Source organism: Plectropomus leopardus, chromosome 9 (genome assembly GCF_026936395.1).
Source record: "Plectropomus leopardus strain MGB_pleo_1.0 chromosome 9, ASM2693639v1, whole genome shotgun sequence".
NCBI lineage: Eukaryota > Metazoa > Chordata > Actinopteri > Perciformes > Serranidae > Plectropomus > Plectropomus leopardus.
Window position 1 is genome coordinate 15549037 of NC_142184.1, and position 11198 is coordinate 15560234.

General features: G+C 40.0%; 1 protein-coding gene across 2 annotated transcripts in view; it reads left to right on the plus strand.

Annotated features, from left to right (window-relative positions):
* Positions 1-11198, plus strand: part of LOC121946457 (uncharacterized) — a 51834-nt gene that overhangs the window by 18297 nt on the left and 22339 nt on the right. The window lies entirely within an intron of this gene.

The following is an 11198-nucleotide window of genomic DNA, read 5'->3' on the forward strand; positions in this document are numbered from 1 at the left end:
GCGCTGCCATGTGGGTCTACACGTGTATGTGTGTGTGTTTCTGTTTGCACTCATGCTCGTCTTACTTGTGTGTGTCTGTTTTAAGACAGGGTTTAGTCCTTAAGTCATCAGATTTTGTGCTGTGTTTGTGGCTCTAAGCCTTAAACTGAACACTTAGACACAAAGACATGATGCAAAAATAACCTTGGTAACTAAAAAATCTAAATATTTGTGAATTAAAAATAAACTGAGCCCTTCTTGCTCATCTTTTTTTCAGTGGGTGGAGTTGAGATTGTTATATCCGTGGGCTGACATAAATGATTTGTGGGAGCTCATGTGACTCTGGGATACTTTTGAGACCATCATAAGCAAGAGAAATACAGTACAGTGGTCTTTGATCACACACAAATAATTCTGCCAAAGCCAGACCATCATTTTTTTTGTTGGTTTATGAGGTACAGCTGTACAATCTAATGCAATCCAGCACAACAGGCCGGCAATAAATCCCACCTTTATGAAGTTTATAATGTACTTTGGATCTGTTGATTCAATGGTGTAATATTTTTTAGACCATAGTTATTGGGGGTGTTGTAATGCATTACAGAAATGTGTTTTTAATAATTTGCCCATCCCCATTTACATACAGTTAGGGCTGTTCCATGTATTGATTTATCATCATTGTGATATGAGACTACATATCATCTTTTGTTGTATTTTTGTGATTTTAATTAAAACTTGAATTGACATCAGTTTTCTTGTGCTGTGTTCAGGCACCTTTTAAAAGCTTGTTAACCCTTCAAAACCAGAGCAAATTGTTTTGATTTCTTGAAAATAATCATTTAAAAAAGACAATGACCAACTTGGCAAGGAATGTCCATAGAGAGAGCGTGCCTACCAACAATGTGTTGGGCAGAGAACAGAACATGCACCAGAGCCCCTGGGGCCTGTCATAGCTACTTTACTTCACTGTGCAATATCAATGTGCAATATCAATATTCAGGTATTTGGTCAAAATTGACATGATATTGGATTTTCTCCAAATCAGCAAGCCCTAAATGCAGTTAGATTTTGCAGGTGTTGTGTGAAGTCAGTGCAGTCATTTTGTTTATGTAGTTGTACATAATATTAAGATGTAAAAGAAAACAATTCTTTCATTCAAATTGGCATTTTTTCCACAAATGTGTAGTTTGTTCTACTGTAACTAGATCCTAAAATAAAGTGTTGAGGCAATATGAGCGCGAGACCTATTTTTACAGGCCCGTTTGATTGCGATGACAGCACCTCGAGAGATTATCACAGCTGCTGAAATCCTCATAACTAGTGTTACTGGTGGAGCTTAGGCATTCTGTCTGTCTGTGTAAAGACTGACCTGATGTAAATCAGCTACGAGGCCCAGCATCTACTCTCCAAGTGAGAGACTCCCAGGAGCCCTCTGAAGCAATCCGAATGGTGACATGACAAAGCTGAGGGAGCAGAATCACAGCAAACTGACAAATAAGGCCAAATCTGACAGGCGAATCCTCAGAACAGCTCCGCGGTTTGACAGATCCTTCAGCAGAGAAGCGAGAGCCAACGCCCTTCACAGCGGCACCATTCATTAATGCTATTTCATAACGCTACAGTAGAAGTGATCACACAGCAGCGAGGCTGCGGGAAATAATGAACCCACGTGTCAGATATGATACAGATATCGTACAGTATCAGTGCAAAGGTTAAATAGTCAGGTTAGTGTTCACAGTCAAAGGTAGCCTGTTAGTTGTCTGTGTAGTGCAGTAACGTGGGCTTGGGGGTAGACGCAACCAGCTGTTAGGTCTAAAAGCTCAGAGCTCTGTTATGGGGAGATGGCGGCAGATTAAACAGCAATCCCACTGATCCAGCCCACACACTTACCCTCCCCACACCCCTTCCCCCTCATACACACACACACACACACACACATCCTTCACGGTAAAGAGGCACTGCTATGAGTGACCACTTTATTTTCTGCTAGGGGGATGTTAAAGAGATCTGGTGTATACGTGTGACAGCCTGCTGCCATAATAGGTAACAAACCTGGAAAGAGGGCGAGAATGAGATGGAGGCCGCATGTGTGGGGTTAAATCTGGGGCAGACTGTCCCAGGATGGACAGCTTCAGCAGCTGTCAGCATGGATGTAGTTGACTGGGAGGGATGCTTGTATGATCATGACATTATCAAAAGACTAAAGGTAGTAAAAGATGATGACAGAGGGTGCTATGAATAAAAAAAGGAAGTTGCCAGTGCTGTTGTGCAGTTACGAAAGTGTATGAATATGTTTGACAGCGTGCTTGCATTGACATTTATGCTGCAGCATGTGATGTAGCAACAGCTCAGGCTGAATGAAGCGAGCTGCAGGCCCATGGTCTTTGCTTCCTCTGTGTTTTCTGCAGGGTTAAGAGTCTTTAGCGCTGAAATCGTCATTAATCTGCTCTGTACAGACGAGTCAGGCAGAGCCGGGAATATCAAAACATATAGGGAGAAGTCTCCCTGGATCATTTGAAATCCTGTTTGGATGTTTCACTACATTGCAGTTGAGAGATTGAGCCATTCCTGCTCCCGCTTTTCCTGCATCTGTCTCACTCATCCTTTTGTTCTGGTGTTTTCCTCTCCTCTCTCTCTTTTTCCATCTTTCTCTTTTTCTGACATTCTTGCTGTGACTTCTTTCTCTCTAGTCTGCCTGTCTCTCTCTCTCTCTCTCTGTCTCTCTCTCTCCCGCTTCTCCTCTTTTTGGTGCTAGCTGGGGGATTGGGAGGGTTCCTCCAAATTGGCACACAGATGAATAATGCATCTAAAGCAAAAGCAGAGAGCTGGGGTTGGATATATCTGTCTGTCAGACTCTTTCTCTGTATTACAGTTATGTAGGGAGTTAGGCTGATACTTCAGAGGAGAAAAAAAAAGATGTTCATCGCTCTTTACTCAGTTTCCCATTTACTTTTCCCTCTGTCATTAATTCTTTTATTGTCAGTAAATGTGTGCATGCATGGCCACCGAGCACCACGGGTATCATGCAACTTGCATACTGATACATGCTGTGAAAGATTCTTGGATTTTTGGAAGTTTTTCGACAAGGCTTCTGGCTGTTTTTGCCACGACACACATACATAATGCATGTGTGGGATTTTGATTTTATTTGATTCTCTGTCGCTGTATGCATGAGTTTGTGTGTGTGTGTGTGTGTGTGTATTTCTTGCTATTCCCAGACTGCAGTGTTAAAAAGCAGACTGCACTCGTGAGCATAAGCTCACAGTAGCACCATCATTAAAGTAATGAGCAGGAAGTTAGCACTGAAGTCAACCATAAACAGAGAGATAGAGAGAGAGAGAGAGGGAACGAGGGAGAGAGAGATCCCCAATCCCACAAGGATAAATCTTAAATCCTGAATGTTGCTTCTGACTCATTCTGGTTAATTAAGTCGAGTCAAGTGAGAGGAAAATGGGGTCTTGCCTTGCCTCAGTCTGTAGGATCAGCACTATACTGTATTTGCAGCTTATGAAGTCTCTCACTGGAACTGTCCTCTGTGCACTCAGAAAGCACAGATAGAACAAACTGTATCCAGCCTCTTCCTCCTATTTTTATTAGCTTGACCCGTGCAGCCTCTTTACACTTAGACACGCTCTCTCTCTCACACACACACACACACACACACACACTTCCCTTAGGTTTTAAATCTACATACACAGAGTAAATGCTCCAATTCAGTGTTGGGTTTCAGGGTATGTACACTAACAGAGTTTTATTTATCACACTTTATCATTTGGCCCCCATTTGTGGTAGATGTTATTTGCTTTGCACATCCTGCACTCAGCAGTTAAAGCACACACACACACACACACACACACACACACACACACACACACACACACACACACACACACACACACAAACACACCCCGAAACGCAGAGAAACAAAGAAATCTGTCGAGCAACCTTTGGGATTTTCTTTGTTGTTTTATGGTGGAAAGATTTCGCCATGCGACTCAGGATGAGGCAAACGAGTGAAATGTCAAAATCCTGTGTAACTCTAAAAATAAAACAACACAAGGGTTTGCCATTTGAGGACATCATAGGCACACGATCGGGTGTGGAACAGATAAAACAAACACTTCTTTATACCCGACAGCAACCGAAATGGAGCTGCCAACTGTCCTCTGCTGAGAATAGAAGCAAGTGGATTTTCACAAATGTTTATGTATTTAACATTTTGAGATTATAAATCTTTTTTTCCCCCTCCCCATCGTCATGAAGGATATAAATGTGGCAGATGAACAAGAATCTTTGCGTGAACAAAAATAGCATGACAATAGCATTGCAGGTCCAAGTGCAGCCATATATAATATACAACCTATAATTTATTCATATGCAAATTACATAATATGTTTTGAGGATATAGTACAATGGAGGATGTTGAAATGCTCTTAATCAAATGTAAAAAAGAAAAACTAAAGGAAAAAGATACGTCATTGGTACTGAAAAAAATAAGGGTCATAAATTTGTTGTTTTTTTTCCCTAAAACTGCTGGGTTCTGTAGTTTTTAGCAAATGTCTTTAATCTGAGTAAATAAAACCATTGTTCTGAACTATTTTCAACGGAGGATTAATACACATTTGTTACATTTACGTATTTACAGCAACAGGACTTCGAATGTGAGGTCAACTCAAAATAAAACACAGCTCACATTCATAGTGTCAGTAAACAACTCTCTCCAAAATCCAGGGCTAAAACTCAAATGTGTGATGTCATCAGGTATAAAGTCTAGAGCTGCTCCACAGGCAAAGACTTGGAAAAGATGTTCTAGAAAGATGACTCTGAGAGCGCCCAGGGAAATGTTTTGAGTATATTTTCTATTTCAGAACTGAGAACATTACAAGAGAATAAAGATCATTTGGGTTTAAAAAAGAAAACTTCCATTCAATTGGTCAAAACAATTAGGCTCCCATTCATCATCTGTGGAGCAGCTCCTTTATATCTGTGGGCCTTTATGCCCTGTGACACCACAAGTTTGAGGCTAAAGCTCTGTTCACACTACGTGACACTTGTTGCTGTAAATAGATTTAAGATGCTAGCAACAAAAGTTGAGCTGGCCAAAACTTTTTTCAGTACTTCAATGACACAGTTAAGTGTCACCCAGTCATATGTTTTTGTTTCTAACTGTGATACCGTGTTATTTAGCTAACCCTATGCTAGCTTTATGTGCATTGCAGTGCACACAGAGATGCAAAGGGGCGTCAAAATATGATGTTAAAGTAGAGTTACAACATTGACCATGAGCATAGATATTTTTGACCAAATAATTTTTTTTAGTTGATGTCAAGGTGTTTTGTGGAAAGTAGCAGGCACACACGTGCCTGTCATGATGTTAGCTATGTTAAAGAGCGTTTAAGCAACACTTCAATGTCAACTTGGCAATAATGTAGCTGGTCACGCTGTAGCTGTGTTGCTTGTAGTGTGAACTCATCATTAGGTGTGTGAGGGTTACTAATAGGGCTTTATGTGATTCAGAATTATGCCAGTTGAATCGGATCTGGCAGTTCAAAATCATTATTCAATGGTTTTTTTTTTCTCTTTGTTTTTCTTAGAAAGTTTTGAAGGTTAAACGGGGCTCAGCGGCATTCACATAATATAGTAAATAAGCTAATGGCGCTAACGAGGGGTCGTCAGTGTGCAACATTTTTTGCCGACACTATATATCTAACAAAAGACTGTATTGTATTAAGTTGCTGTGAGCTGCAAATTTGCCACTTTTAAGGAGAGGATCTCTCCCATAGACTGTATATAAAGATGGACAATGCAGCCCCGCTTACCCTTGCTATGCTTAAGGCTAAAATATAGATACCACCACCATTTTATGCTGGTGGAGTCATTCGGAGCCAGAGTCTGCGTAGTAGTAATATCTGCGGTGAGTTCCCACCATAACACTCATCTGAACAATCACAAGCAATCTCCCTGAATGTGAGCACATGAATTGGCTGTCACAGCTGTCAATCATGGTGGAATATCCCCTTTTTGTGGCACTGAATAACTCATTAAATCCAAAGTTATCATAAAACCGATCCCTTGAACAACCATCAGGGTGATGAGAACTATCTTCATTGTCAGAAAGCATCTTTGGGAATTTATTTGGTGCGTAGCTTTTACTTTTAGTTTTATTTTGGCCTGTGTCCCATTCACTAACATGGAGGGGAGGGCTTTATGACCTATACTGCAGACAGACACCAGGGGGCGATAGAGATTGAAAAGTTAGACTTCTGGGGAACTTTCATGTTGTCCATCTTTATATATGGTCTATGATCTCTCCTCTCTCCTCCTTTGTCCCACTGTCCATGCACTGCCTGCAAGTTTGCAGTTCCAAAGAGTAGTGAAGGTCAAGAGCACTCACTCTGCAGCAAAATCTGGGGACCAAAACGTCCCCAGGAGAACACTGTACAGCAGACTTGACTGGCAAAAAAGGTCTGCTCAACTTGAAGCAATCCCAGTCTACTCATAATTTGAATCTCCAACTTTCAAGGGGCAGCTCTAGCTAACAGCGTTGGCGTGGAAATTACAGCTCAGTGCGTAAGATATATACTACTGTTTATGTACACAAAAGTATGTTGAACGCCAGTACACAGAGTGGATATGTAGTGCATAGTATGTGATTATCGACGTAGCATTACGTCTTTGGTTTCTGGCTTTAAAAGGAAGAAGCTCATGTTATGAAATGTTGATCCACTAACATATTGAAATTCTTAATTCAGGTGCCGTTCCCCTTTAACTTGTTTTTTACAACTTGTTCAGAGATAACTCTACACTCGTCACTTAATACTCTCACTTATTAAGAGAAGAGTGTTGCCAAAAGCTTAAACTCCAAATCATATTTGTTCTTGCTTATGAGATCAGAACGTTCACTGTGTTATGTGACCACTTTTAACAGGTCACTTTGGCACTAAGTTGCAGACTGAATTTTCCAAGTGCCGGTACAAGGTTTTAGTTCTCAGTGGGTGTGTGTGCGTGAGGCTTAGAGATAGGCATTGCAGCTGATGGCAAAAATGTCAGAGGGTTAAGCTGCCCCCCTCCTCCTCCCACTGTCTCTCTGCCTCCATCTCTCTGCCTTCTTTCTTCTCCGTCTCCCCATCACTCCATGTTGTTATGCACAGTGCAGCGGTGTCCCGCGGGGCCAGAGATTGCCATGGACATGATGTGATTTCTCGTCTCTCCTCTCAGATGTAATGTGCTGTAGTCCGTGCCTCTGATGAACTTGCCTGGCAATGTTTGGAAGACATGTTGTCCTCTGCACACCCCTTCTTTCTTTCTATCACCACCATTTATTTCTGTCCATCACAGATTATGCGTGCATGGATGCCTGATCTTCAGATAGCGTGATAGATTGATTTAGAGGCGGGGCATTTAGAGGGTGAACTGCTTTACAGGTTGACATCCTATTGGTGCTGCAGAGGTGATGCAACTGAGAATATTTCATACTGCCTGATAAGGACTGTTAGCCTGTGACTTGTCTGATGAAGTGGCATGTGCTTAGTTAATCTCAAAGAGCAAGAGTAGTGTTTTACTCTCTCTCAAACAGGCGCGTACACACACACACACACACACACACACACACACACACACGCACACACACACATTCATATGCAGCAATCTTCGTATATCGGACGTTTACTCTATTGTTGCCCTTGATAATAATCACTTAGTTGGATTTGTCCTAATGTGATGACAGAGACTGAAAGCTGCGCTCAGGAACATGACGGGAACATATCGGCCTTGTGAATCTCTAGCTACAATTAGGAAAATTGCATGGATGCTGGCTTTGTTAATCCAGTGTGGACAGAGAAAAAGAGGGCTTTTTGGAGGAAATCTTATGTGATGAGTGCAGGCAACTTTGGGTGGGAGATGCAAGAGACAGTGACCACCCAAGATTTTAAGAAGTTTACTTTTTTTAGGTTTGAGCACAAGGTCATAAGGGTCATTTAAAGCTCCAGTATGTGGTACTTAGGGTGATATATATTGGCAGAAATGGAGTATAATATAATAAGTATGTTTTTTATTGTGTATAATCACCTGAAACAAAGAATTGTCGTGTTATTGTTACCTTAGAATAAGCCATTTATATCAACCTAGGGAGCGAGTCCTTATTCACAGAGTCAGCCATGTTGCACTGCCATGTTTCTACGGCCGAGAACAGACAAACCAAACACTGGCTCTAGATAGGGCCATTCACATTTTTGCTAGTATATATTTTTCTAGTTGGCCAATGTAGTCAGAGGCACCTGCTGCAGACAGCATTAAAAAAAATGCAAGTTTTTACAAATGTAGATGAGGAAAAGGGAAAAGACCTCTGCGGATAGTGTGGTCCCAGTAGAAACCTCCTGCATGTCTGGATCTTAAGTTATCAGAGAAAACAGGTGAGCAGGTGCTAGACTAATGGCCTGGACACTGAAATTGCTTTATTCAGCTTTTTTACCGGTGTAAATTACGTAGTTTGTTTGTTTTGGAGAGGAAAAGACCTCTGGAAAATTTTGTTAATGATGAAAACGTCCTGTACGTCTCAATTTGAAATAAGGTGAGCACACATTAGCAGGCTCATGGGCAAACGGCCTGTCTGCAATGTGCTGAACAGCATAGAAGAAATAATGATTTGTTCCATGTTTTCACTGGTTTTAATGGAGACATCTACGGATAATTCGGCTCCCGGTTAAAACCTCTTGAGTGGTGAAAACTGAAGGAATTCTAATTGGCAGAAGTTTGAGCTGATTTCAATCTGCAGTCCTTACTGCTAGTCACCACTAAATCTCCCTAAATTGTACACACTACTTCTGTAACAGTTTTAGTTTCATTCATATGTTTTGGGTAAATGTCAGACTCTACTGCAGTGACACCTGAAAACACTGTTTTTCATGTATACAACCACATTAGAGCTGAGAAAATACAAAGCTTACTTCTCTAGAAGTTCAAGAAAACCCTTGAACCATGAATGAAATACCATGAATAAAGTTCAAATAAAAAGATTTACATTTTGGTGGATCTCTAATACATTGACCTTTCTATGTAGTTACAACACAAATTGAAAAGGTGTCACACATTCATTCAAATCCCCAAAAAACATTTTTGACCTGCTATGTAACCATGATGCAGGTAGTTTTACTTTTATGTACTGAGGTTTTGAGATATTCATCTCTAAAAAAGCTGCCGCTACCTAATAAAAATGAATAGAAGTTCATTTGTGGCTGCTCAAGGCTGAGACAAACAACAGAGTGTCTTTCACAAACCAATACCTCACTGTCAACTTTTTCTCAAGTTGAAAGTTAGTTAGTAGTTCCATTTAAAATTGTTTTGACCAAGGCCTGTGGGTTATGTAAGTAATGTGAAAAATTAATAGGTTTTATTGCTTCTATTATTATTGTCTTACCTTGATTTGGGGTGTAATTGTAGCCTAAGCTTTGGAACTACAGTTTCCATCATTTGGGGGCTTTGGGAGATTTTAAGAGACAGTATAATTTTGCCATGGGATTAAAGCGTTTGGCTGATATTGTTTGCAATGTGCCAATGGATTTACAGATAGCCGTAACTGGATTTTTCTGATAATAAAGAAAACTTAAAAACATGATGATTATCAGGCCAATTAAGGTTCTCAGTTGCAGGAGCATCTTTTGACTTATGAGCCAATGCTTGACAGTGAATGGGGATAATCTGTGTTTCCCACAGAATTAGAATCTGTATAATTCTGTGTCCCCTCTCTAAATCTTGACATTGTTGTGGGTCTGTAAAAACAATACAGGTAGAACTCTTCGTGAGATCTTTTTCCTCAGCAGTACTTTGTGTAGTTTGAGTTGCAGAGTGAATATTTGTATTTAACAAAATAGACTACTACTGATACCTCTAAAGTGTCTTATTTATATGATTTATCTTTATTTTAGAGTGGATAATTGATCGGTTAATCTGACCAAAGCTCGTCAGATCTGATAGATGGATGAGAGGAACAGCAGCTGCAGGGGCGAATAAATGCAAACTTTCAGACCCAGCACATTCAATGATTAGGTTACACTTTTACTGTGTCGGACGTTCTGCTACTTCGTCTGTGCCCAGAGTGCGCTCTGCGCTCTGAGTGTGGTGAAATGAATAATCCAACGGTGTGTGTACTCCAACAGTGCTCCTAATGACAATCCAGCTCCAAAAATAGAAAATCAACATGTGGAGACAGATAATTGTGACAAGTTACCACAAATGAATGAATACTATATGTGGGAAACCCTGGAAAATATTATCCTCAGAAAGTTTAGGTCATACTGAATAAAAAAGTATGCATTAGAGCTGCAATTATCAATTGATTAGTTGTCAACCATTAAATTAATGACCAACCAATTTAATAATTAATCAATTATTTTGAGTCATTATCAATTTTTTTTTTTTAAAGTACAAGTTTTCTGTTTTCTTTTCTCCTCTATGACAGTAAAGCAAAAATATTTTGGTTGTGGACAAAACAAGACATTTTGTCACCTTGGGGTTTTGCAAAACACTGATCAACAATTTTTCAACATTTCCTGTCATTTTATAGACCAAACAGCTAATCATTTAATGGAGAAAATAATCAACAGATTGACCAACAATGAAAATACTTAATTACAGCCCTAATATGCATCATGCAAGCTCTGCATTGGTGGTCGTAATATTGGAAACAACTGTAATGGGGTAAAAAAAAGTTAAGTAAGGGAGCAAACAATTAAGGGTGAACAATGTCAGTAGTACAGCGTATGTATACTGTCTGATGTGGGTCCGTGAGTCGACATATTTTATTACACTTTGCTGTTACATGTTATTTCAAGCGAATCTCATAACTCATCTTTACACAGAGGAATTTAAGCTTATTGAAATGTCTCCCTCTTTCAGTCAATCTGAAAGAGGGCATCGATCAATACTAATATGTTTTTTATTTCCATATGCTTCAGTGAAGTAACAACTGGGAACTTGATATTCTGAAAAATTCTCTTTCTACAGCTGCACGGATTTCTTTAATTTTAGATGACTGTAGGGAATCAACAAAGAAATGCTGAGGTTAACCTTAATATGCTTTATATACACTCAGCCTCCCAAATGCTGCCCAGTTTATGCTTCCTCTAGCATTTAGCTCTGTTGTTACTGAAGTCAGGTCTGTTCAGTTGCATTCTGCTCTTTCAGTAAAAACTGCCTTACACAGAAAGCTGAACAGACATCGC